Below are 5,571 nucleotides of genomic sequence, written 5' to 3'. Positions count from 1 at the left end.
TGAAATCTATACCCCATAATTCAAAGAGTTCTACTTCCTGAATGTTTCTTAAGGGCATTTCATCACGTCTTGAAATGTTTCCAGTGCGTTGGCATCAATCACATTTGACAATGTAAGCGTAGACATCACGCCACATGGTAGGCCAGAATAGGCCAGCTTGAAGAATCTTGGCGTATGTCTTAGAGGTGCTCGCATGTCCACCATAAGGTGCAGAATGACAGTGCTCGATAATACTATTTACCTCTTCTTCTGGAACGCAACGGCGAAAAATGCCATCTTTACCCCTTTTGAAAAGGAGCGGTTTGTCCCAATAGAAGTTTCTCACATCGTGGAAGAATTTCTTCTTGCGGTGGTAGTCAAGATCAGGGGGTACTATATCAGCAGCTAGGTAATTAACGAAATCTGCATACCAGGGTACATTACTTATTGCTAAGGAATTTTGGGGGTGCTCATAAGGATCTAGGTTATTATCTTCAATGGTTTCTACTCTAGCGATCAGTCTATCATAGGCGAAGTCATCATTTATGGGTACTAGTTCAGGTTTTAGATGTTCCAGCCTAGAAAGGTGATCGGCTACTACATTTTCAGTGCCTTTTTTTATCTCTTATGTCTAAATCAAACTCTTGTAGTAATAGAACCCATCGGAGTAATCTGGGCTTGGCATCTTTTTTACTTAATAGGTAACGAATGGCAGCATGATCGGTGTAAACTATAATTTTTGCTCCTACTATATAAGATCTAAATTTGTCTATAGCGAAGACTACAGTGAGTAATTCTTTTTCAGTTGTTGCGTAGTTAAGTTGGGCAGCATCTAGGGTTCTACTGGCATAATAAATGGCATGTAATTTTTTATCTTTCCTTTGTCCTAGAACGGCTCCAACTGTGTAATCACTAGCATCGCACATTATCTCAAAAGGTTCTGACCAATCAGGTGGTTTCATAATGGGTGCAGATACTAATGCTTGCTTTAAAAGATTAAATGCGTCATCATATTTTTCATCAAAAATGAATTCAGCATCTTTCATTAAAAGTCCGGTTAAAGGTTTAGTTATTTTGGAGAAGTCTTTAATAAAACGCCGGTAGAATCCAGCGTGTCCAAGAAAGCTTCAGACTTCTCTGATTATTTTTGGTGGTTTTAGGTTTTCTATAACTTCTATTTTAGCTTTATCTACCTCTATACCTTTTTCGGAAACTATATGTCCTAAAACTATTCCTTCGGTTACCATAAAATGACATTTTTCCCAATTTAGCACGAGGTTCACCTCCACGCATCTCTCCAGGATTTTCTCAAGGTTGGTAAGACAATTGTGGAAATCAAATCCGAAAATCAAGAAATCATCCATAAACACTTCCATGATACCATCTAGGTAATCTGCAAAGATGGACATCATGCAACGTTGGAAAGTAGCTGGGGCGTTACAGAGGCCGAATGACATTCGTCTGTAAGCAAAAGTTCCATAAGGGCATGTAAAGGTAGTTTTTTCTTGATCTTCGGGGTGGATAGGTATTTGGAAGAATCCAGAGTATCCATCTAGATAACAAAAGTAAGAGTGTCTGGCTAGACACTCCAACATCTGGTCTATAAATGGTAAAGGGAAATGATCCTTCCTAGTTGCTTTATTTAATTTTCTATAATCTATACACATCCGCCATCCTCCTTCTAAACGTTTTGCTACATGTTCTCCTTTATCGCTTTGCACGACTGTGATGCCTCCCTTTTTAGGTACTACATGCATAGGGCTCACCCACTTACTATCCGAGATCTGGTAGATTATACCTGCCTCAAGTAACTTAAGAACTTCCTTTTTAACAACATCACTCATTATAGGGTTTATTCTTCTCTGATGTTCCCTAGAGGGTTTTGAATCTTCTTCGAGCGAAATCCGATGCATGCATACGGATGGGCTTATACCTTTCAGGTCAGAGATATTATATCCTAAGGCTGAGGGATATCTTCGTAAAACATCTAAAAGTTGGTTCGTTTACTTTTGGCTCAAGGTAGCACTGACTATAACTGGACGGTTCATCTTTTCATCGAGGAACGCATATCTCAGGTTCTTAGGCAGTTCCTTAAGTTCTAAGGTTGGTTTCTTAGGGCATGGCATAGGATCTGGGGTAAGGGATAAACATTCGTAAAGGTTATCATCGATGTAAGGTTTCTTAAAGTCATCATCTTCCTTTATGAGAGTTTATGGTAACTTAATTGTTTTTATAATTTCTTTTTGTTCTAATTCTCTAACACATTCATCAATGATATCTAAGGCATAACACGAGTCTCCCATCACAGGTGCCATAAGAAATTTCGAAAGTATAAATTCTATTTTCTCGTCACCTACCTCAAACGTCAAATTTCCTTTCTTGACATCTATTATGGCTCCTGCAGTCGATAAGAATGGTCTACCTAGAAGGATTGGTATATCATCATCCTCTTCGATGTCCATGACAACAAAATCAGTAGGGATAAACAATTGACCTATCCTAACAGGAACATCTTCTAAAATGCCTATCGGATATTTAACAGATCTATCGGCTAACTGAAGTGACATCTTAGTGGGCTGTAATTCTCCTAAGTTTAACCTCTCACCAACCGCTAAAGTTATTAGGCTCACACTAGCTCCTAAGTCTAGAAAAGCTTTTTCGATGACATGATTACCCAAAAGGCAAGGAATGGAGAAATTTCCAGGATCTTTATCTTTCTTTGCTAATTTGTCCTCGGAAATAGCATTACATTCCAAAGGCTTCGGATCGTCAAGTCTACGTTTGTTGGTAAGGATGTCTTTGAGAAACTTTGCATACGAAGGTATTTGGGTGATGGCTTCTGTGAAAGGGATTTCTACATGAAGTTTTTCTATAACTTTAATAAATTTTTGATACTGTTTATTGATCTGGGTTTGTTTGAGTCTTTGCGGATATGGTATAGGTGGTTTATATGGCAGGGGTGGTACGTAAGTTTTATCTTTAGGTTCTTCTCCTTTTTCTCGACCTTCCTGGTTTTTAGATTCCTCTGCTTCCTTTACTTCGTCCGGCGGTTTGGTACATTCCTTAGAATTTTCGGGTTCACTCAATCTAGGGTTTGGTGGCTCATCATAAGCGTTCCCACTTCGTAGGGTAATGGCATTGGCTTGTCCTCTCGGATTTTGTTGAGGTTGTCCAGGGAACCTCCAGGTGTGGTCTGAGGGGCTTGGTTTAAAGCTACCTGAGAGATCTGGGTTTCAAGCATCTTGGTATGAGTAACTATTTGGTCAACCTTGGTTCCTAACTGAGTAATCAATTCGTTAACATGAATGTTTTGGTTCATGAACTCCTTGTTTCGTTGGGTTTGAGCGGTGATAAAATTTCCCATAATTCTCTCAAGGCTCGGCTTTGATGGTACAGGTTGCATAGGTTGATTAGATCTAGGGGCTTGATAACTAGGTCTCGGAGGTGCATTATTTTGGATTGGGTTATTGTTTTTATAGGAGAAGTTTGGATGATTCCTCCATCCAGGGTTACAGGTATTCGAGTATGGGTTCCCTTGGGTGTATTTCACTTGCTCAGAGTGGGTTTCGTTTAATAGACTGCATTCTGCAGATTGGTGTCCTTGGGTTCCACATATCTCACAATCCGACGAAACTGCGGCTACAGTATTCGGGTTTATGCACATATGCTCGACTTTAAGGGCTAATGCATCCATTTTAGCTTGCATCATGTCTATAGAGCTTAGTTCATGCACTCCTCCTTGGGCTTCCTTCTTCTCAACTGTCGCTCGTTCGAATCCCCATGATTGATGGTTTTGAGCCATATCTTCGATGAGGGCGCTAGCTTCAGGATAAGGTTTGTTCATCAGAGCACCGCCTGCGGCAGCGTCGATGGTCATCTTTGTGTTGTAATGAAGTCCATTATAGAAGGTTTGAATGATTAACCAATTTTCTAAACCATGATGTGGGCATGCTCGTAACAACTCTTTATATCTCTCCCAAGCTTCGAACAGCGATTCTCCTTGGTTTTGGGTAAATCTAGTTATATGGTTTCGGAGAACGGCGGTTTTACTCGGGGGAAAATATCTAGCAAGGAATACTCTTCTAAGGTTATCCCAAGTCGTAATGGAATTGGGTGGAAGGGAATCTAACCATGATAGGGCTTTATCTCTGAGGGAAAAAGGAAATAATCTTAAACGCATTGCCTCAGGAGAAGCTCCAATGGTTTTAAAAGTATCTGCTAATTGAAGAAATATTTTTAAATGTTGGTTTGGGTTCTCGGTAGAGAGACCCGCGAATTGTCTCTGTTGCACTAGTTGCAACAGGGATGGTTTAAGTTCAAAATTATTAGCTGGTATGGTTGGGTTTACTATACTAGAACTAGGTTCTTCATTAGATGGTTGGGCGAAGTCCTTAAGAGGTCTTTGGTTTTGATCTTCGGCCATAGCTCTCTTAATTCTATGAAAGAATAAACGTGCGTGAGCGTAACATTCAGGTTCCGCCAGAGGGTATACTAAGCTTAAACTTCCGGTACTGCAAGTTCTTCGCATTGACCGACGGGAAATAGCCTAAGTCTAAATGATATAACAACAGGAAAATGAAATTTGACGAAATTGGTCCCCGGTAACGGCGCCAAAAACTTGATGCGGTCAATATCTTGATGCGGTGTTCGCAAGTATACGAACGCGTCAGAGTAATATAAAAGATTGTCGAATCCACAGAGACCAAGCGTCAATCTATCGTTATCTATTGTTATGGTGTTTATCAAAGGCAATCGAAATAAGTGTTTTTGTAGTGTGCAATGAAGAGTAAAGTTTTGAAATAAAATTAATAAAGACAGGGTCGAATGTAATTCACGTAATCAATTAATAATCCAAGTACTTGCTAATAGAATTACTCATGGGCAATGTTTCCTACTTTGAAAAGAACTAATTTAACAGGAACTGTCTCTTTCGCATATTCAGAACCGAGTTGTACTCCCTAATCAAACCCTCTTATTGTCACTTATAAAAAGGCGCGCATTGCGTTAGAGTAGTAAACCTATTTTTAAGAAATACAGTGTCTTGACTAAGTTGAAAAGTATTATAACCTAGATTTCTTAACCAAAAGAGGTTCTCACGAACCAGACTCTAAACTTATAAACGCGTCCGAAAATAGTTTTAAAATCTCTTTTCTTCTTAATGTTAAAATCTCCTAATGAACTAAACAAAGCGCTTTCGCTGTTTTTGAAATAGTTAAAAACAATTAAGTTTAAAAAGACGTTGGACGGCTTTCGATCTTACCCAACGGAATTGAAGTCGGGGAAAACTTAAGTTGAAAGTTAAAATAGCCCTTAAGTGTTTCTACGAACAATTGTACGGATTATCGGTTCAATTATGATCCTTACATTCTAACCTTATAAATTTAGTTAGACATGGTAAAGTAAAAGTGCATTAATTTAAATAAAAGTAGTGCGAGTGCGGGAAGTAAATAAAAGTAAAGCAAGTGCGAGGAAATAAATGAAAGTAAAGCGAGTGCGAGGAAATAAATAAAAGTAAAGCGAGTGCGAGAAATAAATAAAAGTAAAGCGAGTGCGAGAAATAAATAAAAGTAAAGCGAGTGCGAGAAATAAATA

At 38.9% G+C, this 5,571-nt stretch overlaps 1 non-coding gene across 1 annotated transcript; it reads left to right on the top strand.

The window, feature by feature from the left end:
* The first annotated feature begins 3,911 nt into the window (after positions 1-3,911).
* Positions 3,912-4,018, top strand: LOC127117063 (small nucleolar RNA R71). Its single transcript, XR_007801824.1, has one exon. It is a non-coding gene; the product is annotated as a small nucleolar RNA R71 (small nucleolar RNA).
* The last annotated feature ends 1,553 nt before the right edge of the window (positions 4,019-5,571 follow it).

Source organism: Lathyrus oleraceus, chromosome 1, assembly GCF_024323335.1.
Source record: "Lathyrus oleraceus cultivar Zhongwan6 chromosome 1, CAAS_Psat_ZW6_1.0, whole genome shotgun sequence".
Taxonomy (NCBI): Eukaryota; Viridiplantae; Streptophyta; class Magnoliopsida; order Fabales; family Fabaceae; genus Lathyrus; species Lathyrus oleraceus.
This window is presented reverse-complemented; position numbering and strand designations above follow the sequence as displayed.